Source organism: Perognathus longimembris, chromosome 3, assembly GCF_023159225.1.
Source record: "Perognathus longimembris pacificus isolate PPM17 chromosome 3, ASM2315922v1, whole genome shotgun sequence".
NCBI classification, from domain to species: Eukaryota; Metazoa; Chordata; class Mammalia; order Rodentia; family Heteromyidae; genus Perognathus; species Perognathus longimembris.
The window spans coordinates 15,061,857-15,087,723 of NC_063163.1; the positions used below are offsets into that span (position 1 = coordinate 15,061,857).

The 25,867-nt window shown below is 34.5% G+C and overlaps 1 long non-coding RNA gene across 1 annotated transcript; it reads left to right on the forward strand.

Moving 5' to 3' along the window:
- Positions 1 to 2,228: 2,228 nt before the first annotated feature.
- On the forward strand, positions 2,229 to 21,223 carry LOC125347844. The gene is made up of 3 exons (XR_007210271.1): positions 2,229 to 2,359; positions 10,285 to 10,291; positions 21,213 to 21,223. It is a non-coding gene; the product is annotated as an uncharacterized LOC125347844 (long non-coding RNA).
- The last annotated feature ends 4,644 nt before the right edge of the window (positions 21,224 to 25,867 follow it).

Below are 25,867 nucleotides of genomic sequence, written 5' to 3' on the forward strand. Positions count from 1 at the left end.
ATCCAATCATATATGTCAAGAAGGAACACACTAATACATGGAATACTGAAATATGACTCATGCAAATATTAAAATCTAAAGTACAATTATAAACTTCAAAATAACTTGGGAAAATAATTTAAACAAAGGAAAAAAATCTAATTAACAGTTGATTTCTCATCCAAATCCATTGTGGCCAACAGAGAATAAAATGAAGTTTTAGTTTGAATTGATTATTTTATATTACTAAAAATTCAATTCTTTATCTTGAGTTTTGAATTGCTTAAAGGAGGAAAGCTGTAAACACAGATTAGTATATTTAATGGAAATATAGAAAGAAAAACTAAGAAAATAAAATTGTACTATCAATATTCTACAAAGTAATAACCTTTAACTGTTTAATACAGTTAAATATTTTAAATAAGGAAGAGTATGCAATATCAAAAAGAAAATGCTAAAAAAATCATAATATAAAAATAAAATATAATTTAATATGTGTCTGCTCTCCGAGGCCAATGGCATGTAGATACTTGGAAAAATTGAATTGATTTGAAATACTTTCCAAAAATGTATTTGTACAAGTACATTATAATTTTGACCATAATTTCATTATTATCACACTAAGCAGCTTCTTACTATTAAATACATATTTAATATGTATTTAATATGTTATGATAAAATACTGCAATGTTATTAAAATAATTTTAAAGCACATAATCATAAAGAAGAGTCCTGTATTGCCAAGCACTACTACTCTAAAACTTTTCTAAAACCTTTTCATATAGCCACTTTGAGGAATAAATGTATTTGTCACTCATTATCAATGTAACTACAATGTTACCAAAGTATATTCTCCTATGTGAGTTATACAGAAATGAGGTTTTCTTATTAACTGGAGATCTGAATCTTACCTTTCAAAGTTGAATAAGAAATGTATGAAACTGTAACCCCTCTGTACTTCACTTTGACAATAAAGAAGGAAAAATTTAAAAAATGAACCAATGCCAAAGGCTTTAATTCCCCTTATACCAGCTTCCATAAATATTTTTTTAAAGACACAGTATTCATTACATATTGAGAGCTCTTCCAACACTGACATACCTAATATACCAGAAATTTTCTTCCAAGAGCAAAGTGTTAATACTACTTCACTAAAAAAGAATTATGACATTAAGGGACATGTTAGGATAATAGGAGGGGAACAAGCTGAAAATTCGTTAGAAATTCCAAACTAATGTCTTATTTTTTGTGTATGGGGTTCTGTGCTTTTGGAGTTTTTATACATAGAATTTGGTTCAGTACCTTATCCACTGACTGTTAAATTATATCTTGTTGATACATTTAAATGTTTCACCAGCTCTTTGTTTTCTGGCTGTGTAGATGGAAAAATGGAGCAACTATGATTTAAAATCTGTAAGAGCTAAAATAGATTCTTTGAGCCTTTATATCTCATCTTAAAGGTGCATTTCTCTAATGTCTTCAAGTCTTTCCTGTGGAATTCAGTAAATAAAGATGTTGATCGTTATCCATCTGACTATGTTTAGCTTTGTTTATCTTAACATGCTAATGTATTTCATTAAAGCTGCACCTGTTACTGCCATTGAATTTAAGGGTTTCATGTTTCTAGCACAGTCTTATTTTTAGAATTGTATCTGGTACACCAGTTTCACCAGGCAGTTTCCATTCTATAGGGATTTAAACTAGATTTCACTGAACAAACATGAAGTAACTCATTTCATTTTTATATTATATTTTAACCATCATTTTCTCATTTGTAAAAGCTTACAATAATGTACTGGAACAGTTTTAAATTTTTATAAGCCAGAGAATGATGTAGAAACCAAGTATTCCAACACCACTGGTATGGCAAGATTTTTAATGAGAATATCTTCCGGGTATTATATCTTCTTACCATATCAAAAGACACGTTGCAGTGTACCTTCTATCTTGAATATGATAGACACATAATTCTCATTTCTTCACTTAGGCTTTATGGCTCACATGTGTAAAACAGCTACATAGGTAGCAGTTAGAATTATTTTGGTTTGAGTTTGGCCTATATAATATTGGGAGACTGAAAATTATTAACAACAAACTTAGTACTGGGGCCATGTCTCAGGAGGAAGTGAAGCAGCAGGCCCTAAGTTCAAACTCCAGTTCCTCCAAAATAAATAGATTTTTTTAAGAAAATAAGGAAGGGTAGTGAAATCCATCACAACGTACTTTGTAACTTATACCGTCAGTATAAAAAAGTACAACCTCCAGCCGGCGGAGGCACTGGATTCATCACAGAAGAAGACGAAGAACAAGAAAAAGAAAAACAAGAAGAAAACGCCAGCCCCTGTAGAAACCCCCCTGGATGTTAGGCGCACGTTAACATGTCGGGGCGCACAGACAGGTGAAGCTGAGGAAAGGGGCAGGTGCAGCTTGCTGGCAAAAGCCAAGTCACACAAGCCCTAAAGAAGATGACAGAAAATCCTGAAATTGCACTGGAGGGCACAGTGAGCCGCCAGGATGATGAGATCAGCAGAAAGGAAGGGGAAGTCACGGCTGGAGGAGACACGTTGACTTTTGAGAATGGTACAGTTCAGTCGACAGGCACTGGTGCTAGCAATAAATGAGATGAGCAGACTACAAAAGATCAGAGCAGTTCTGCAGAACTCGAGAATGAAATGGGAAACAGCAGCTCTCTGCTTGAAAAGAAAGGTCCCTCACAAGGTGTTAATGGTGCCGAACACTAAGGTCAGACAGTTGTGAAAGTTCTAGATGTTATCAGTTTGGATAATGACAACTTGTCAGCGTCTGCAGAGGAGCCCGGAGAGCTTGACTCAGAATGCTGGGGACATCCACGAAGAGGGAGCGAGAAGGTCAAGAGCAAAGAAGACTGTACATGTATGTCATAGGCCAGATGGCAGCAGCAGGTAGGAGTGGAGGAGGACAGGCTGCAGAACGAGGCTCCAGGACTGCACAGTGAACCCAGTCACAAGAGACCCTTGTCTTCCCTTCCACTGCTCATGCTCACAAAATGTTCTGAAATGCTGTAGAAGCATTGTATGACAACCATCCACTTTAAGTAATAGACTATTACCAATAGATTAGTATTTAATTAGTATTGAATCGTTGATATGATCACCCAGATTAGAAAGAAAGATACATTTGTTTTCACTTTAAGTTCGAATCAAGAGCATCCCATAATCAATGCCAAACAGTAGTGTATGCCCTCACTGTCTGGACTCCAGCTTGAAGTAAAAATATGAATGTGGTTATTCTTGACCAAATATATCAGCCTTTAACTGAAATAACCAAATAGCATCCTTAGATTTCTGCAATATGACTATATAATGGACATTTAAATAGTTATGTCTCATTCAGATATATGTGTATGGCATTTTATTTAGAGGAGATAAACAATTAAGTAGTATATAGGTCACTGTGTTGTAAGATGTTCAACTGAGAACCTCAGCTGATGGTTTGGGGCAAGGAGATGTGTGTGGAAGAAATGGGGAGGAGTTGTTTGCTTTCTCTCAGAACTGTTGAACCCACATCAGTGCCTTCAGGTCACACTGCAGTGATACCCGAGTTTATTTTGTGATTCCATGTGGATGATGCATCAAATTCATTTATATAAATAAATTTAAACTTTTTTCCCCCCTAGAAGTGGTATTTGATATTTCATTTGCTAGTGTAGTATTTAGGAGATACTGTCATTTCAAAAATACATAGCCTCAAATTTATTTGTCTGTTTGAATGTCTAATCATTGTTGCAAAGAAGAGTACAAACAAATACTTTTCTTTTTTTTTTTTTTTTTTTTTTTTTTTTTTGGCCAGTCCTGGGCCTTGGACCCAGGGCCTGAGCACTGTCCCTGGCTTCTTCCCGCTCAAGGCTAGCACTCCGCCACTTGAGCCACAGCGCCGCTTCTGGCCGTTTTCTGTATATGTGGTGCTGGGGAATCGAACCTAGGGCCTCGTGTATCCGAGGCAGGCACTCTTGCCACTAGGCTATATCCCCAGCCCCAAACAAATACTTTTCATACAAACTTCTAATTAGTAGTTTGTATAAAGTAGGTAGCTTTAAGAGTTGAATAATTTTTGGTACTTTGGCATAAATATTTTTATTTGTTGTTTCTTGGTATATTCATACTGGGAAGTTCTTGCTTTGATCTACTTGAAGGAAATACATATTTTTTATATAAAGAAACATTTAAATAAATTGAATGAAAAGTAACTATAAAAATTGTTTAACACAAGGGAATGTACATTATGAGTTCTGTTGACCATTTATGAAATTGTAAATGTGTACTACTGTTAAAATTTATAAATGAAAGTAAAAGGACCAAAACCTCAGCAGAATTTGTGGCAAGCATAAGGGTTATATAATTGAAATAAAAGCATTTTGTGATTTAAAAAAATAAAAAAGTACAACTTACACTACTAGTGTGAAATTCCACATTTTCATCTTATGGCTTCTTTTTCAACTTTCTCAACTCGAACAATTCTTCTAATAATCAAATTATTGAGAGAGAGAGAGAGAGAGAGAGAGAGAGAGAGAGAGAGAGAGAGAGAGAGAGTACCCTGCACGTCACAGTATTTGAGCTTAAATCTGGATACCCTTGGTAGGCTTTTTTTGATCTTTTTGTTGTTACTCTGGTTGTTGTCATTGCTCTTGGCTGTTGCTCCATCACTTGAACCATACCACCAATCTGGAATTTTGCTGGTTAATGGGAGATAGTGATTCATAGACTGTTCTTCACCAATTGACTGTGAACTGATTTCTTATGGATCTCAACCTTTTCAGTAGCTAGGATTATAGGTATGAGCATTAGAACCTGGTTGGTTATTTCTTTGGATAACAAACTCTCTAGTTTTCCCTTGACATTTTGTGTTTTCCTAAATTCTAATTATAAAAAGACAAACATTACTATTTTGTGGAAAATTTGAGATATGGCCACTGTGCCTAATCATTTAATGGACTATGAAGTGGGCTGAATAACTATTACCTCTCAAAAAATTTTATGCTGATATCCTAACTCCAGTTTTGTAAAGAGCCCCATAAATAATTTAAGTCATAAAAAATGGAGCCTTAATGAATAAAAGCAGTGTCTTTATCAAACCAAAAAGGGGGACCGTGGCTTTCTTGTATTCTTTCTGCCATGTGAGCCTAGTGACCATTTCTCTTACCAAATTATCTTTATTAGAGAGGAAGATTAGATAACCTTTATTATAAATAGTATGTATTTCCATTGGATAAGGCAAAGGGGAACTTAAATTGGTTCAGGAAGAGATACAGACAGCAAGGAATTTAGAATTCAAATCATTGAGGTTGAATTGGACTTAAGTCTTATATAATATCTTATTGCAAATTACTTCACTGAGATTGATCTCAATGAAGTAATAAAGGCACATCACTACTCATTGAGTTAAAATGAGTCCCAGGTCACAGTTTACAGAATATAAATAAGCCATTCACACAATACCACTTGACATAGAGTTTTGAAATGACTACAGAGAATTAGAATATTAGAAGAGACAATGCTATGTAATTGACGACACTCTTTTGAGGTACCAAAAATTATTCACCTAAGCAAAAGTGTTGGACATGCATATAACAAGGATTGAACTACTCTGTTACCATAACTTTGATTATTAATTCCTAGAAATACAATTGATCTGATGACAATTTAATAAATGAGAGCCATTAGATGTGATATTAAGGAGTAAATATAGCCCTTGCAGAGGGAAAAGGAGGAACTCTTCTATTTTTCTCTTGGCCTGATTCATAATATGGATATAATAAAATGTGTTTCTGTTACTGGGCTGCTGACATTCTCACAAGCATACATTTGAGGTAGTAGCACTAAGATAATTTCATTGGCATTTAAACTTTGGGTATTTCATTTACCTTTGCTTCTATTAATTATAGCTTCGTGATATGTTACAATTGAATTAAGCAACAAAACCTTCACATTTAAGTAAATATAGCTCCATTTGCATAGAATTTCAATGAAGTACTTTTAATGCAAGCATAACTAACATAGGTTATAGTTATAAAATGATATGGAAATAACCAAGTGATAAAAAATTGGGAAATTTGAAAGAAGAATGCATCCCCATCTCTAGAATGGAGGGCAAAGGAGAACAGTATGATTGAGGACTAAAAAGACAGAAGAGCATTTCTCTCTCAATGTTACTCACAGGATGAGCAAAGCTGGAGGTGACAGACATTAACTGTTCAGGGATGTGGTAGAGTGCTGGCTCTAAGCATTACAATAAATGAGAATAACAGGTTTGAGGCCAACAAATTCTGCATAACTCACATATTTCACTTTCATTTTAAACAGCCACAAAGAACTCTTTAGTGAAGTCCTCAGCCCTGTAATGTTTTTTACACCCTTTGTGTCTCTACTCCCTCTTTGAGAACTAGCTGACATATGCTTCCACATTCTCTCTCTTTTACATTATTTTCTGTTGTGTTCACCTCATTTATTCAATGTTACTAATTTTTTGAGGGTAAAATGTTGGCTGAGTATTACAAAATCCTCTTAGGAGACATGAAAGGAAAGTCTTTTGGCAGCTTCTTCCATAATGAATTCTGAGTAATGGAATGCGAGTAAGGATGATGTACATTACACATTTGCTATATTATCATCAAAAGTGTGAACACCCTGAGTTCCTGAGTCAATACAAATAATGTGAAGCTTTCATAACCTCAAGTTTTAGTGATAATTGGATTATAATTAAAGTTACAAAATATCATTAAATGGCATGAATCGTACAATTTTAAGTGAAAATGTATCCCTTTTCGTTGAGGTGTTTCACGTTTACTTTCTGATTATTTAGCAGCACACACTTATTTCAAACAGCAACATTTTTTTTTTTCGAGGGGTCAGTATTTGGGCTTCAACTTTGTGCCTGGTTTCCATCCCCGACGTCTTCAGCTAAGGCAAGTGCTCTACCACTTAAGCCATAACATCACTTCCAGTTTTCTGATAGCTTATTGCTGATAAGAGTCTCATGGACTTTCCTGCCCAGGCTGGCTTTGAACTGCGATCCTAAGATCTCAGGCTCCTGAGTAGCTAGCATTCATTGCAGGTGTGAGCCAGCAACGCCCAGCCCAACCACCATCTATTGACTTAACTCAAAAGAAATTCGATGTTTATTAAACATACAAGAAACTCTGAAGAGGGGCTGGGGATATGGCCTAGTGGCTAGAGTGCTTGCCTCGTATACATGAGGCCCTAGGTTCGATTCCCCAGCACCACATATACAGAAAATGGCCAGAAGTGGCGCTGTGGCTCAAGTGGCAGAGTGCTAGCCTTGAGCAAGAAGAAGCCAGGGACAGTGCTCAGGCCCTGAGTCCAAGCCCCAGGACTGGCAAAAAAAAAAACAAAAAACAAAAAAAAACTAGAAAAAGAAACTCTGAAGAAAACACAACGCTATGTTATATGCTAAGTACAGAAAAAAATCTCTTCTTGTGACCCCCACACCCACCCCAAGCTCTTCAAGGACTAGTAAAGCAGAAGGCAAACCACACCTTCCCCTTAGCAGTCACCGTTTTCAGAATGCCAAAGCATATACACCCAGGGGAAAAACAAACAAACATTACCGCAATGATAGAAGAATGTAAGAATAAAGTAAAAAAAGGAATGGGCCAAAACCACACTTCCATTCTTCCCTTGATTCTTAGCAGAGATACATGTATATATGAGTAATTTGGGGTAGGGTGGGGATTCACTGTAGAATAAGGAATGAAAATGACATATATGAGAGAAAATATCAAATATAATTAATTTCCAGTACTTTAGGACAGGAATTTGATTTCAAATTCTTTTGGTCATGAAGACAGGGATTCTATTATTATTAATTTGTTTAATTTTATTTTTAAAATGATCATGTTTAGGCCATCTCAATGGTTTCCCTACAGATTGAACAATAAATCCATTGACCTTGGATCCAAGGAAAGGATCAGCATTGCCCTTAATTCATTCCTTCTTCCACTATAGAAGTTTTCAGGGTTAGGAAAATTGAAGTTTATTTTCACTCCTTGAAATGACAAAAAGATAATTATTTTGATGAAAGTAGAAATTAATCAAGATCTGGAAAACCAACCTAAAACAAAAATAACATAGTTTTATCTTGTAATAAGAGCATCAATTTTATTTTATATTAGTTACTCTAAATTCACAAAAATACAGGTTTGGGAAGAGGATTTAAGTTAGAAAATTTACATAATTTGTTGTTTGTGTGTGTGTTTCTTCCACTCCTGGGACTTGAACTCCAGGCCTGGACTCTGTTGGTGAGCCTTTTTGTGTGAAGGTTGGTGCTCTACCCTTGAACAGCTCCCAGCATTTTTTGAATAGTTTGGAGGTAAGAGTCTCACAGGGACTTTTCTGTACAATGTGCCTTCAAATGGCCATCCTCAGATCTTAGCTGCTTAATTAACTAGGATTACAGGCCTGAGCCACCAGCTCATGGCCGTAATCTGTATATTGAAGACACAATGAATCATTTTTAATTATGAATTGTTTCTGTTTCCCTATTAGACTATGCTTGAAAATAAGAGGTTGCCTATAACATTAATTATAAGTACAATTTAAAGTAGAGAGTAGCGGGACGTTTCTCTGGAAGGGCAGGAAAAGGAACTGGGAAAATGTTGAACAAATGGCCAAACATTTAGAGCCACAGAGTAAAAATATTCCAGATATTTAATATGTTGTATGGTGATTCTAACAATAATATTCTACTTTGTATATTAATATGAAAATATGTTCAAAATAGTATATTATTATTTCTAAAATGAAATTCATAAACTACCATATGTACATATGTATATGTATATATGTATCACCATTTGAAAATATGGATAAATATGTACTGTTGAATAATGTAAAGTTCTTTTGGTAAGCTCACTTCATTTTCCCAAACATTTGCTTTTCTCACAAAGTCTTTCTTTTTTTTTAACAGTAAGATTAGTTTTCACAACATATTTCACATTGCTTTGCCAAATATTTTTTTAACAGAAATAAGTGCATTAGTTATTTTAGTAAAGTAAACATCTGTTTATGACAAGGAGAAACCTATGACTAAGTTCTCTTGTGTGAGCTCTGGCTACAAAACAGACTATGAGCATTGTCAATTAAGAAATAATTAATAAAAAGGTAGATAGCATTTATAGTAAAAATTCATCACTCTTGGGAATTTAAAACCACAGGATTAAACAGATACCAAGAAGTTACATGAATGGAAAAAAAGACATGAATCCTATAGTCACTAATCTAACCAGACGGAAACAGATGAACAATACCATATGACATTCTAACTCTGTCAAATGGAGTTTAATGTAAAGTAAATCTATTGAAACAAAAAGAGAAAAAATAGAAATAACTGTAGAGGGAGTGGGGAATAATCAGTGTTTGAATAGGAGGAAAAGGAAAATATATTTCAAACTTACAGATACACTGATCTTATGACACATGGTAAATTGTGTTCATAAAACAGAACTATAGAGCACAAATGATGAAAATTATAAAGTGAAAGTAACTGGTTATGTTTATAATTTTAGAAATATAGTTATAAAGATGTATCCTTCTCTTTCATCTTGTTAAATTACCAGAAAAATTATGGAAACTTAACATTGCTTTGATTTTGTCTTTTCTATTCGTTGCTAAATTTAAATGAAATTATAATGTTATAAAACATTATAGTTTTCTTCACACAAATGATTTTTTATACACAACTCAAACCCTGACATCTTTATACATATAAGGCTTTGACAGAAAAACATAAAATGTTCTTTGAAGAGTTAGTAATTGCTACTTGGGATGTTTTTGAAGTTTGTGTCTCCGCTGATTTAAGTCCGCTTTAATGAGTTCAAAAAGGCAAATTCTACTTTGAATCAATTTCTAAGCTTAATTGATACATTTATCTCTAAGAAAAATATGAAGAAATATATCCTTTTGTATCCAACATGAATTAGAATTTTGCAATGTTGTGTATTATAATCACATTTTTTCATGTTATGACCCTCTTTGAACATTAATGAAGAAGAATACATATCATTTCAATACTATGACTATGCCAAAAAATAAAAATAAAAAAACTTCAAGTACAGCTAACCATTTACCCCTTGCTCTCAGCCTATACTTATCCCTATTCAAGAAACAGAGCCAAAAGTATAGAATTTATGTACATATTAGTTGAGTCCTTAAGAGTTTAAAATGCAGTCTGGGAATATGGCCAAGTGGTAGAGTGCATGCCTCATATACATGAAGCCGTGGGTTCAATTCCTCAGCAACGCATATAGAAAAGGCCAGAAGTGGCACTGTGGCTCAAGTGGTTGAGTGCTAACTTGAGCAAAAGGAAGCCAGGGACAGTGCTGAGGCCCTGTGTCTAAGCCCCAGGACTGGCAAAACAAACAAACAAACAAAAGAGTTTAAAAGGCAAACATCTTATCAAACTTTACCCTCAGTCACTGTCATCAAAATATGTTCTAGAGAAGTGTTAAGGTATCCTCAACATTTCAACATATAAAACCATAAAATAATTTCTCGAGCCTTAGTCCACATTGGAATATTGAAAGAAAAAAATTATCTTTGTATATTTATTGACTCAAGAAGCTACTTTAGTTATCCATTCAAATGACACCCCTCCAAAGGCTATTTAAAATCTTTAAATAAGAGGAAATTGTCATGTATTTCTGAAATTATGCATTTGTTAAAATGTCACAAGTTACTTAGACATTTCATATTATTAGTACCATCATACTACCTATGTAAAATATATACACAGATATAATCACCCTATTGATATCTACATTATGAAGTATATGAGGTCTTTCAAAACAAGTCACAAATCTAAGTCCATGGAAGTTCTGGACACATGCTTTTAGTTGAACCTGTTTCTGGTGGCTGATAGAGACTTTTATTGTTGTTAATGTACTGAGTGAAGTTATTTCATTTTTTTTCTTTGATTTTTCTCTGTTGTCACTGTATTTGATTTTGATACCCTGGGTCTTATATATGCATTTGTCTGATTTGGGGAAAGGAAGAGGAACAAAACAATGGTGAGACCAAGGACTAATGGTGAACCAATGTAATCAGTGCATCAATGCAGCAGTGATACTCACAAGACACTTCTTTGGAAATGAACTTTACAACATGGGGTGGGGGGCAGTGTCGGGACCCCTTTCACCTTCCATCCCGCCAGGCAGAAAGCTGGAGTGCGGCCCAATGTGCAAACCTTGGAGGTGTGTAGTCGCAAGATGCCCCTCCTCACCTTGCACACTTAAAGAATGACATGGGAGTCACATGGGCTGTCTTGGGGTAAGCTTCTGGAACTTCTACCGGATTTACTCAGGGGAGGGGCTTATATAACAGTAATGGAGGCAGGAAGGGGAGGGACTAACTGCATACTAGCAATAGGCTGCTAAGCTGCCCATCATAGTGATGTCACAGAACTTCCTCTAGAGGCGGAGATCACAGCCCACAGAACCAACCTCTTGGGCTCAGCTCGGCGCAATTATGATATCCAAACCTGGCTGAGGTGGAAGGCGGACTGGTTTGCTATCTCTTCCAGTTCTGGATCCAGAAGGGGGTGGGGTGGCTAACAGCCAAGCAGCCCCATGGAGGGAGAAGAGGCAGGCCTCTCTGGACTGCCCTTCCAGAGCCCAACAGGGCAGTGGAGGGAAAGTGGGAGAAAAACATCAACAAGAGAGGGCAGAGTAAAGCTTGATGAGAAATGTACCTCTTGCCATATGTAACTAACTGTAACCCCTCTTTACACCTTTACAATAAAGAAAGAATAAAAGAAAGCACACTAACCACAGGAAATCTCACTGACACTAAAGTGATGTGACAAATTTGTAGGAATGTTTCAACAAAAGTTCTTTGAGCTAAATAAAAAACAGATTAGGTGACTTTTCCTTTCAAATTGTTTCTGAGTTAGTCACTGGCTTTGTGGTTAGGATACTGGGTGAAAAAAGTTTGAAATCATGAACTATAAGAAAAAAATATAGATTACTATTTGCAAATTCAGACTTACCTATTACAAGAAAAAGCTAGGGCTAAACATTTGAATTTTTCAAATAGATTAAATTATTTATAAATGATTCAAATAGTACAATATTTGAGCTTTTAGAAATGCTTATACTTTTCTCTTAATATTGTTTTTCATCCAGTATCATAAACACATAACCTAAAAGTTCCACACACCATACTGCTAAAAATCTGGAAGACATCTTTTAAGGTATCTTGTATTCTTGAGTATTTTTAGTCAAATCTATTAATCAATTACGCATAAAAGAAAACATAGATGATAAAAATTGCTTAATTTGAGGTTGGGAATATGGCCTAGTGGTAGAGTACTTGAGTCATATACATGAAGCCCTGGGTTCAATTCCTCAGCACCACATATATAGAAAAGGCCAGAAGTAGCACTGTAGCTCAAGTGGTAGAGTGCTAGCCTTGAGGAAAAAGCAGCCAAGGACAGTGCTCAGGCCCTAAATTGAAAACCCAGGACCGGCAGAAAAAAAAAAAAGCTTAATTTTCCTGGAAAATAATATTCCCTGTTCTTTCCTAATAAGTAGATGGAGATAAAAATGATTATGAATTTATAGTAAATAAATTGATTATTGAATGATAAATCTAAAATTCATGATAAGTCTTACAGAGTTATTTGAATGCATTATTAGTACATAGATATGTGGATTCATACCTTTAAAAATGAACACTTTTGTCCTTTTCTCAAAACTCTCAATGATAATGTTTCTTTAAATTAACAGAAATTTCTCTTACTAGATTCTTATTCAAAAGAAAACTGAACATTTGGGAATCCGATTGGGTCTAAATGCATAGTTATGCTCACTTGCACATAAGCAAGATTTCATAGGCTATTCCAGCCTTTTCAGTAAAAACTTTGGAAAGATAATTTTAATAGAGAAGCAAAAGAATCTTGAGGACTAGTAAATCTGACTTTTCAGAGGACTTGTAAGCACAACATATGCATAGGAAGTTTTCTTTATCTTCCTTTGATTACTGCCATAAAAACGAAATAGTAATTTTGTCAACACCGAAATGTTCTGGCTGAAGGTGTTACTTGTGAAGGAAGTAAAGATGTTCACAGTCCTACTTTCTCTTTCCCATCTTTCTCCCCTGAAAAATAAGGAAAATTTATGTCATGTAACAAAATGGCTTGCTATGTATACAAATACTATGAGTTTTGATGGCATAGAACTTACTGTAACTCTATGATGTAGTTTGTACCATGACCTACAAATAACAAAGGAGAAAATTAAACAATAAGATATAAATATTTTCTACTCTTAAGGATGTGTTTGATTCTTAAATCCAAATTGTATTATACAAAAAAATGAAAGGAAAAATGTGGGATATATTTACATTTACATAACCTGAAAGAAAATTATGTCTATTTTGTTATCGTTCATTGCAGTTCTCTTTTATATATGTCACTGTTAATATTTAGTTTTTTTTTATTTCTACTTGAAAACAACTCTATGGGTTTCTTAACTGGGAAAACGTTTTAAGCACCTGCTTTAAAATAATAATAGCATTATTTGTAAAATTAAAAGTTAGGTTGCATACCTTGTAAAATTAAATATGCATTTTCACCCAAATGACTTTTGGGGAATAAAACAATCATGAGTAAAGTGGTATTATATTAATATTTCCTATTAAGTACCACATAGATTATTACTGATGGAGAGCAGAGAAAAAAATTACAGCCTACGTAAACTCAAAACTTAATAGAGAAAGAAACATCTACAATGGCTCAATTACTTTTTTTTTTTTTTTTTTTTTTTTTGGCCAGTCCTGGGGCTTGGACTCAGGGCCTGAGCACTGTCCCTGGCTTCTTCTTGCTCAAGGCTAGCACTCTGCCACTTGAGCCACAGCGCCCCTTCTGGCCGTTTTTCTGTATATGTGGTGCTGGGGAATCGAACCTAGGGCCTCGTGTATCCGAGGCAGGCACTCTTGCCACTAGGCTATATCCCCAGCCCTCAATTACTTTTTGATATGTAATTTCTGTCAAAATATTCATAATTAATTTTCACATTAATTTATTTATTACTTTTCATCAGAGGCTTCCTTATTTGAGAAAGAGAAAAGTGTGCCTATTTCATAATAGTAAAATTAAGCTGTTGTATGAGGCACACTAAAGATTAAATCACACTATTGAGTAATTACTGAGTAAAAAACACTATTGGGCAATGTTACTCAGGACCAATTTAAGACGACTTAATTATAATCTTAACTATGATCAAACTTAGAAATGAGCTTAAAAAAATGTTAACAGTTATCAATCACAATCAATGGACCAAAATATGATGCATTCTATAAACGGTGACAGATTCCTGTAATCCTACCTACCTGGGAAGATGAGATCTGGTTTGAAGCCAACATACTAATGGAACATCATGAGATTCAAGCAAAAAAAAAAAAAAAAAAAAAAAAAAGGTTTACATTCCCACCAACAACGAAGTAGGATTCCCTTTTGGCCACATCCCCTCCAACAATTGTTATTGTTGATTTTCTTGATATAGGACATTCTTACTGGGGTGAGATGGAATCCCAATGTTGTTTTGATTTGCATTTCTTTTATGGCCAGTGATGTAGAGCACTTTTTCATGTCTCTTGGCCATTCTCATTTCCTCCTCAGAGAAGTCTCTTTTTAAGTCTTTAGTCCACTTGGTGAGAGGGCTATTGGTTCTTTGAGGATTTGTTTTGGAGGAAGGTAGTTTTTTTAGTTCTGCATATATTTTAGATATGAGGCCTTTGTCCATTGTATGACCGGTAAAGATCTTCTCCCAATCTGTGGGCTTTCTGTTTATCTTGCGACCTGTGTCCTTTGACCTTCAGAAGCTCTGCAGTTTGATGCAGTCCCATTTGTTGAACCTTTCTTTGATTTGTAGCCTTTCTGGGTCTTGGCTAAGGAAGTTCTGTCCTGTGCCAAGGAGCCCAAGTGTTTCTCCTATTCCTTCCTTTATTGTTTTCAGGGTACTGTTTTGATTTCAAGGTCTTTGATCCATTTGGAATTGATTTTGGTTCAGGGTGATATATAAGGATCTAGTTTTAGTTTGTTGCATGTGTTGAACCAGTTTTGCCAGCACCATTTGTTAAAGAGTCTATCTTTCTTCTAGACTATTTTTTAGCTCCTTTATCAAAGATTAAGTAGGCGTAGTTCTGTGGGTTCATTTCTGGGTCTTCAGTTCTGGTTCAGCCACTCTGGCAAGCGGTATGGAGATTCCTCAGAAGGCTAAACATAGCGCTCCCCTATGACCCAGCAGCCGCACTTTTGGGTATCTATCCAAAAGACCACAAACAAAATCACACTATAGCCACCAGCACAACAATGTTCATCGCAGCACAATTTGTCATAGCTAGAATCTGGAACCAACCCAGATGCCCCTCAGTAGACGAATGGATCAGGAAAGTGTGTTTCATATACACAATGGAATTTTATGCCTCTATCAGAAAGAATGACATTGTTCCATTTGTAAGGAAATGGAAGGACTTGGAAAAAATTATACTAAGTGAAGTGAGCCAGATCCAAAGAAACATGGACTCTATGGTCTCCCTTATAGGGAATAATTAGCACAGGTTTAGGCAAGTCACAGCAGAGGATCACAAGAGCCCAATAGCTATACCCTTATGAACACATAAGATGTTGCTGCGTGAAATGAACTCCATGTTATGGAAATGATTGTTATATCACTGTTGTAATTACTTTCAACGTGCTATGTGTAACTGTAGCTTCTACTATTGATGATGTTCTTGTATCACCTTCCTGTGGTTGTACCTACACTATCTCTGTAATCTTATCTGAGTATATTGGAAACCTTGTATACTGGTAAACAGTGGTATACATGGTAAAAAAAAAAAAAAGACAAACAACTACAAAAGCAATACTTGCAAAACTGTTTGATGTAAAACTGGTGAAAAACTCATGGGGGCAAAAGGGGAGGCGGAATGAGGGACAAGGTAACATACAGAACAAGAAATGTATACCATGCCTAATGTATGAAACTGTAACCTCTCTGTCCACAGTTTGATAATAAAAATTTGAAAGAATAAAAAAAGGTTCCAGCCTTTAGTACAAAACCCGAGGTAATAGTCATGTGTTGGGGTCCAGCTTTATGGACTTCAGGGTGAAGGGCATTGGAGAGCGCCCCCAAGATGCCGCCCTTTCTCCCAGCCCTGGGGAATGCGGAAGCAGGCTACGGTTCTCTGGGTCCAGAACCAGAGGATCCGGCTTTGCAAACAGCCCACAACTTTCTCGCCAGCCCAGGTGCCCCCAGTCTCTCCCTGGCGCGGCGCTTTTGAGTGACGTTAGCTCATGAGGGGGTCATGTGACAAGCTCCCAGCCTATCAGCGTCCTGGCCGATTGCCTTCTCTTGCTATCATTAGTCCTTGCCCCCGCCTTAATAAATCAGATAGCTCTTGAAGCTTCTCCGAGACCCGCCTATGCCTGGCTTTCTTTACTGGTAAGGAGGTGGGCAAAGCGTTCTTGTCCGGCCGCGTGCACGTGATGTCAGTGCTGGCTCCCCTGCCCCATCCTGGCCTTACCTGCGGGCCGGGTGACCAGGGGAGAGGGTGAGAAAGGGAGTTGTGAGAAGCATAGCTGAGTCTTGATCCTCATGCCAGGGGAGGCAACCCGAGCCTGACACTCATGCTGTGAATTAATGCCCTGATACTAAGACACAAACAAACACACACACACACACACACACACACACACACACACACAAACACATGCACACACCAAAGGAAAGAATATATTTACATGAAAATTGCCAGCACCAACTATTGAAATGTCTGTCTTTTTTCCAACCTGTGCTTTTTGTGCCCTTATCAAATTTTAGGTGGCTGTAGGTCTGAGGGTCAATCTCTGAGTCTTCTACTCTATTTCATTGGTCCTCAGGCCAACAACAACACAGTGAAATTACCAGCACAACTATGTTCACTGCAGCATTATTTACTGGAGTTAAGATATGGAATCAACCCATGATGCTCATATTTGTTGCATAAATAGAGCAAATCAGGATACTTAGGGAATACTGATTTTCACTACAATTTGAAATTCATGCACATCATGAATGGACATTACCCCCAAAGAGGTGTTGATGGCTTTAACCATCCTCTAGATTGCACTGCCCAGCAATAGTTTCATTGTGATAATCAGTTATAGCCAATGACCAATCAAAGAAGTTCTGCCAGTGGAGAACTCTAACTGTATCAGTATGATGTAAAATTAAAAAAATATTGACTGATTGCAACATTTTCAATTTGCAAACTGCATTTGCTTGTATGCGTGTAATGATCACGAGAAGTGTGTCGTCACTCTCATGTTCATGGCCAGCTGCCACTGGCTATGCCAGCCTCTGCCAGGTCTTCTTCAATGGATACATCCTGTACAACTAGTGATGTTAATTCACTTGATCCAGTTGCCACCCTATGTCACACTCTAGGAGAATTTTTCCCCTAGTGGAAAAAAAAAAAACAAAAACAAAAAAACACAACTTACAACAATGCCAAATCTAATAACTAAACCATTGGGGGGAAAAAGAAAAAAACAAAAAAAAACACCAAAAAAACCCCCAAATCCCACCATTATGTCTGGGTCTATACTTGCTTTAGTTAAGATGTAGAGAGAACACCAATCAGCATGCTGCACTAGGCCTCTGATGAGCATTGTCTACAGTCAGCCACAAGGGAAATGTTTATGGCTTAGAGATCGATCATGAGGTTCTTCACTTTCACCTGCATTTCCTTCCCCTTCCCATTCTACTTCTATGAGGAGCAATTGTTGAACATTTTACTGTTACTGTTACAGTTTTGTACTTATTATAATTATTATACATCATCGAATATGATATATGATATATAAATATACAATATATTATAATATTATTATAATATTATTATATTATTAATTAAGGTAAAAATATAAATTTCAACATTAATTTAGATAAAATCATCTAGAGATCAAAACCAGTAAAATTCTAAATTAGAAATGACATTACAAACATATAAATATTTTAAATAAAAAGTTGTTATTAATTATGTAGGGATAAATATTTAGGGTTAATAATTATTTTAAATGTTAGAAAGTAGGTTAATTACCTAGTGGTTACATTCATACTCAAAGACTAGTTTTCTTTCATTTGTTTTTCATTTTAATCATAAAGATAGAACACACTGAGTTTCAAAATCCTGAGTCCTCAACGTATCTACTCAACATGAAAGATGCAATAAATACAATGTCAGATAATAAATACACAATATTTAGGAAAACACCAATGAATGAGCTGCTATAGAAACAAAATGGATCTTCTGAACCAATGTGTCTTCAGAGAGTCAAAAGCAGTCAGTGATCAAGAAGGTGAAAATGATCCCAATTGCAACCATTTACCCCCAGAGCAGGCAGCCAAATGTCCAAATGAGAATGGTCTCAAAAAAATTAGTATTTTGGATACTATTCAGGTAATCATTGGCCTCTAGAGTTCCAAACTAATAAGTAAAATATAAAAACAAGTCATCCTAGGCAACAGTTCAAATCTGAAAATTAGGAGAACATGCCAAGGCAGAAATCCAATGCTATAAATGGATGCAGTGATGGGGGAGGGATGGGCAGATCAGGAAGTGATACAGCTGGGCATGATACAAGTTTTTGTTCATCCATCTGGTTAATCAAATCATGGTTCTCATTAAGAGCAAAAGATATGCCAAGGGTTGGCTTGTGTTTTCCATCTGATATGAGTCACCTTAGCCCTTCTCCATTTTTAGATATAAAGGTGGCAAGAGTTGACTTATGCATACTGTCTGGTAATTTACGAAAGACACAGCTGAAGAGGTTTTAAAAGACATTGAGGATATGAAACTATGAGACATTGAAGACAGTCATTAGCAGAGTATATTACATTTAGTTTCACCAGACATATTGTTATGCACAATGACAAAGGCCATTCAGTTTTTAAAGAAAGAAGTGATCAACTTTGGACAGAGTTGACAATGATAAGAGAATGAAAGGAAAAATTAAGCAGTATAAAATGAAACACTAGATATAGCTGAGTATTAATTGTCAGAGTGCAGAATAAAATAGTAAATTGCAGAAAATAATTAAAAATGTCATTACATTGAACTAAACGCAGGGGTGGAGACAATGAACTTTTCTAGCATTTACAAAGCCCTGGGTTTGCTCCCTGGCAATACAAATAGAAGATTGAGAGAGGAAGGGAGGGAGGAAAGAAAGGAATGGGGGAAGGTGAGACAGAGACATGAGGAGGTAGAAGTAAATGAATTAGGCAAAAACAACCCAAAAAACCCTCAAAAATGGATTACAAATGTAGAACATAATTGATATTAAAACAAAAACAGTAAGAGTAGAAATATTAAGAACACATCATTTAATGAGAATCATTTTTCATTTTGATAAAGTAATTGACATGATTACTTAAAAATATTCATACTCGGTGAATTTATTTACTCAGATGGCTCAGTAAAACTGGATTTTCTTGTGACTGTTTCAGCATGTTATAGAATTCTAATGAACACCCCAAAGCAATGACCAAATTATTTAATTCTTTACAACAGTCCTTTAAAAAATGTTGAAAGTGCAAAAATCCAAAGTAGAGAAAATTTTATTAAAATGATTGTTTAACAGTTATCTCTCCAAAGCCTCAATCGTAGAGACTGCATGTATCTCAGAATTTCACTTGTTTGATTTTTCTCAAGTTCTACCAAGTTCTGTAATCTATGAAGATCATCTCCATTCTGCTTTCAGGATGATGCCATTCCTCCTTCCAGGAAGAATGCTCTGAATTTTTCAATATATACTGTGACAAAGTATGTGAATGTAAAACCTATGTAATACACACATGTACTTTAAATACTCCTTATACTACGAAGCAAATTGCTGGGTAAAACATTTTTTTATACTCTATTGCTTAGGAAAAATGAAAACAAAAATCTCTGTAAATGCTCAATGCAGATTTTTCTTTTTTGCAGAATTACAATCCCCGGTTAGTTGAATTCATGGATGCAGTAGCTGGCGATGCAGTAGGAACCTAGGGTTCATTCATTTATTTCCCATCTCACAGTGTGGAAGCATGAGAAGAGTGATATTCAGACCAGTTCTATACAAATATCTAATTTTGATGCTTTCAGGAGAATTTATTTGCGTGTAATGGGTTTTGCGATCTCTCATCTCTACTCGCATGTGTTTTATGTCAACTGTGTAACATACTATATTGGAATGAAACTGCATTTGTCCTTATTCATAAAATCCCTCCTTATTTGTGACCATCAGTAGCCAAGCTTTACTTTAATTCTTCTTTTTACTTTAATTCTTCTTTTAAATCACTTGAGTGTGTAAATGTGTGTAACTATGTATACACATATGCATACAAGTGATTTTCAACCAAGAACTTAAAATAAAACAAAAATGACAAAAAAAAAAAAAACGCTCAATGGATACTAATTTCATGGAAAATAAAGAGAATTGTTATAGCTCCCAGAAATAATATTCACACTTGCCAGCTGTGAAGATACAGTTTTGGATAAACAACATCAGTCTCGTTTTAGGCTGTCACATTACAGCTGCTGAGTAAAGAAATTTAGGTTTATTTAATTTTCTTCAAAGAAGGTCATAGACATGGGATGAATTACTAATGGAGAATTTTTGCATTTTGTTATTATTTCAAATACAGAAACTGTGTAACTAATGATTCTACTGAACTTCATATCAATTCCAAAAGTGATGCAATACATTCTGTATTCAAAGGTTTGTTTCTCTAAACAACAGAAGACACTGTAAACTTATGAAAATACTTCAAAGATTTACAACTGGATATTTTCAGTTGAAGGGGGTAGAATAAAGATTTCACAATAGCCTATAAATTATTTGAAATAACCTGAATACAAGGAATTAGTGTCGGCCCTTATTTTTGTATGAGATATATTAACATCTATTTAGAAACAATTGTTTCCTTTTTTGTTATAGTTTCATTAAACTAAGGTATATTTAAATAAATGTCACCATGAACCTCCACCTTATATAATTCACATGTCATAATTAAAAAATACAATCCATGAATCTTAATTTTTATTTTTTCTGAGTTTAAATAACCCTATTCACTCCTATAACCAGCATCTTTATAAAAACACACAACCTTATCATGACTCTTGGTATTTCTGTTATATATTTCACATATACATTCCTTCCAGCACAGAGGCAGTTATTATCCTGACTCATTTTCCAAGTTCTAGATTTTCCCTTGAGTAGAATACTATAATACATATTCTTATTCCCAGCCATTTACCAAAATTTTCATGTGGAATTTGACTTGCTATTTTTTTCATGTGATTTATACTTAGATCTTACGTATTTTTACAAGAAAACAGACTCATGAACCAGTATTTAATATTATTTGAGCCACCTCTCATCACATTTGGCATTTTGGATTTTAAGTCTTCACAGCAAAATATTTTCTGAGTGGAATGTAATGTCTTCCTTGAGCAAGAGATATTTGGAAAGATGTTGATGAATTTCCAAATAAGTTTTTTATCTAGACTTTATTTTCTTACTAATATTTAACTATACTGTTATCAGATAACATTCAATAAGATTTTAACCATTGCCATTTATTTCAGCCCATTATACAAGTGAATAGATTGTATTTGAGGAAGCTTATTGAGTTTAAACAATGATTAGGTCTTTTTGTTTCAGTGTTCTGTTTTTAAACCTAACTAATGTTATTTTGTAATTAGGATGTAACCACATTGTAGTACTGTTTTATGTATATATAATATTAATGTATGATATAATAATAAAATATGTAATATTATATAACTTGCCATTATTAAAATAGGTATATTCTGTTTAAAGTTAAAATTGTACATTTATCTATAATTTTCTTTTTCATATACAAGTAATGTTTACACTGCCAAATACATAAATGTTAGACATGCATATAGAAGGATAGAACATATAAATAAACTTCTATTATTTGTCATATTCTTTATCTATCTTTTCTGATAATGCCTTATTTTTAAACTCTACTTTTATAGGTCTCATGCAATGTGATGTATCTTATAAATTAGAGTTTCCATGACATATATAGTTATTACATTTTGTTATCACTTTATCTGTACTTTTATGTCTTATTTAAAGTTTATATTGCACAAATACACATCTGGTATACGTTTAATGATAGATATTGATAGTAACATTTTAATTCTCGATGTTATCTGACCTATGTTTAATACTCTCAGGGTATTATATGATTAAAATGTACTCTAACATTGTATATGTTTTCAGTATAATTTTTTTCCTCTCAATATACTTGTTCTTTCATAGCATACTTTGTATTGAGAGGATGTATATATTTATTTTAAAATAATGAGTGTGTTGTGTATGTGTGTGTGCATTCCAGCCCTGAGGCTTGAACCAAAATGCTTGATCCCTCATGCCTTTGTCACTGCAATGAAACATATGCTATGTGAACAGAGTAGAATATAACAGTTTTAATTCATAAAGTGAGGAAAATAAACATAATTTGCTAGATCTCTAGCATGTGAATTGTTACTATCAGTCATGTCTCATTATCTAAGGATCTTCAATTTTTCTGAAAATGCATAATTGCATCCTCTCTATCATTAAGAGAACAACTATGCTCAAGCAGTATTTAAATTGTACACCTTTTGGATTTTTAATTATTATAGAATGTTAATATAAAAATTCTAAATACTAATATTTCTGACTAAAGGATCACTTAGAAATGTGTTCTTGCCCTGCTGTTGGGGTCTAGTATGTCTGTTACAAATCTAAATGGCAATGTTTCTTAATTGATTTAGGTTTCTCTCTCTATTATTTACTGTTACTTCCTTGCCTTTCCACAGCACCTACCTATCTTTGGAAAGACTTGCCTGATTCGGAAAATGACAGGACATTGTTTGTCATGAAGATGCAGGAGGCTTTTACATGTTTCTAATATGCCATCTTGATTTTCTTCTCCTTAGGTGAAACAACGAGTTATAGAACGTGGAAAGGCTTTAGTTTGTTAAAAAAAATAGTTTTCCATTGTTTGTATTATTCACATAACTTTATTTTTCAATTGAGTTAGTACATTTTACTTTTAAAAAACCTGTCTTAAGCTTCTGACATATTCCAGAAAACATCTGTCTTGCTTTCATCATGGTTGATTTCTAACATTGTTATTTCATTACCTTCCTTTCTGTGAGATCACACACATACACATCTGCATTTAGTACATCTGGGACATCTGCTTCAGACACTTTAGCTCATCACTCTTGTCTCAAATGAGAAATATTTCTGGGTTAGCAGGAACAAATCTTCATGTAGATATTCAGGAAGTGTAACCTATAACATCATAAAGAAGGTTGAAAATGACAGGACATGGTTTTTCATTGGAAATTGTTCCAAGAGAGCAAAGCTAATAATAGATAGGGTACGCATTTAATCCTGCACCTGACTCAAGTCAGCTAGGAAATAGTTTGGACAGAAAAATCTGTAAAGCAGTTGGCATGTTTATAGCTGAATATTAGAGCGGGTCACCAACAACTTTGTGGACTCAAAGAGTTCCCATAGAGAATGCTGTCACATATGTTTAGTGCTGAAATCACTGCAGCTTAAAGTTGGAGTAACTTGAGTACTGAAAATGCATTATTGTTAACACAAATCATTGTTTATTGAATAATACTCCTAATTGTACAGGTATGATAAAACATCTAGTTCTGTGTATCTAAATATCCTTCCAAGTATACTCATATTGCTGTCATTAGAGGTGATTTTCAGTAACATCAGTAACTTTTGAGATTGTTCAGACTAATGGTAACTAGTTCATGCCTAGTCTTTTATCCCTGTATTCATTATATACTTTGTTATTTTCCAATTAATTTTCTGTTACTGATTTCTGTTTTTAATTGGTTGGTATATGAGAGAAGACACAGTATGGTATGTACGATTTTAAATGTGTTTAGTTATATTCTGTGTCTGAGAATGTGGTTTGTTTTGAATAGAGTTCTGTATAAGCTTGAGATCAATGTGCATTTGGTTGATTTGGGGGAATAGCAAGTATTTTCAATTGGGTGACCATGTTTTTGCATTTATATATGTTGTTACCAAATCTCTTCCTTTTTTTTTTTTTTTTTTTTTTTGCCAGTCCTGGGCCTTGGACTCAGGGCCTGAGCACTGTCCCTGGCTTCTTTTTGCTCAAGGCTAGCACTCTGCCTCTTGAGCCACAGCACCACTTCTGGCCATTTTCTGTATATGTGGTGCTGGGGAATCGAACCCAGGCCTCATGTATATGAGGCAGGCACTCTTGCCACTAGGCCATATCTCCAGCCCCAAATCTCTTCCTTTTTGATCAATGGATGAATCTCTCCATTCTTGCCTCTTGTATTTTTATACAGTGCTACCAAGTGCACACATAAAACTGATTACAATTTCTCAAATAATGAACTCTCTTGTTTTCTTTACATGGATACTTTTCTTTGTTTTGAAGACCATTTGATCTGAAGTCAAAACAATTAAATTCATAGGTATATCCTTTGAGACTCCTTTATTTTTTATTAGAAAGTTTCTTTGTATTTTGTTTGGTTTCTGTGGACATAGTCACATTTTTTTAATTACTCTGACAATTTGTTTAGTGTCTTTAGACTTTGCTGTTTGAAATGATTACTTGTGAGACTGAGTGAATATTGCATTTTTACTCTTTTCTTTGTATTATCCTACTCTTTGCTACTATCATTGTCTTTAAGTCTAATAGAATCACCATTGTATATGTAGCCTGGAGGAACGCATGATCATATGGAGCATGGCTGAACATGTATGTAGTCATACTAACTACATATACACTGCATAACATTCGTGAAATTAATTACATGCTGTTTATTAATATATTTTAAACCTTTGTAATTAAACTTTATTTGCTATTTCTTTCATCATCTTTCATTTAATAATCATAGTTTCTGACCTGTTTTATTTTCTTTCATGACAAAGAACTCCTTTTACTATTTCTTAGAACACACATCTGGAAATAGGTGTATACACTTGTTTGTCTGAAATAGTTTTTGTTTTTCCTTCAGTTTTAAGATAGTTTCACAGTGTACAAAATGCTTGGATTGTGTTTTTATTTTTGTAACAGTTTAAATTGAATTTTTTTCCACTGTAGTTTCCCTTGAATAGTTCTTACAGGAATCTTGAAAGAATTCTTGATTTATTTTTTCTCTGATATACTCATTGTACTTTCTTCTTTTGTCCTATTTGAAAGTATATCTTTAACTTCCCACCTTTAAACTTAGAATTATCTATGCAGGATTTTGGTGCTTACTTTCCTTGATTTTACTTAGATTTTCATGAATGTGTTTTGATGTGGAAAAATTGTGATAACTCACAGTAGACATTGTTTCAAATATTTTCTATTATTTTTCTCAGTCTTCTTTGTAAAATTATTTTTTATTGTTATCTCTAAGTAGTTATATGGATCACTTGCCATTTAGCAGATCAGCTTATGAATACACTATATCTTTACCATTGTCACATTTTTCCTTTTCATATGTTATTAATTTTGTTTAATTTTCTCATGATTCTTGGAATCCACAAGTTCTTCAGTATCTTGTTCTCTTTGCTTTACAATTTGGGAGATATTCTTTTTTAAACACCATAATTAAGTTATGAAATATGAAATTATAGCATTCTTTATAGAATAACTGATAATTTTAAAATGACCCAGATTTTGCCAATGAATTGATCACTTGCATAGGAATGTCTTCTTTGAAATATTATAATGTGTCCTTTTAATTTTTTTTAAATAAAGGGTTAATCAAGTATTCTATTTTTGAACTGGATTTTCTTTGAT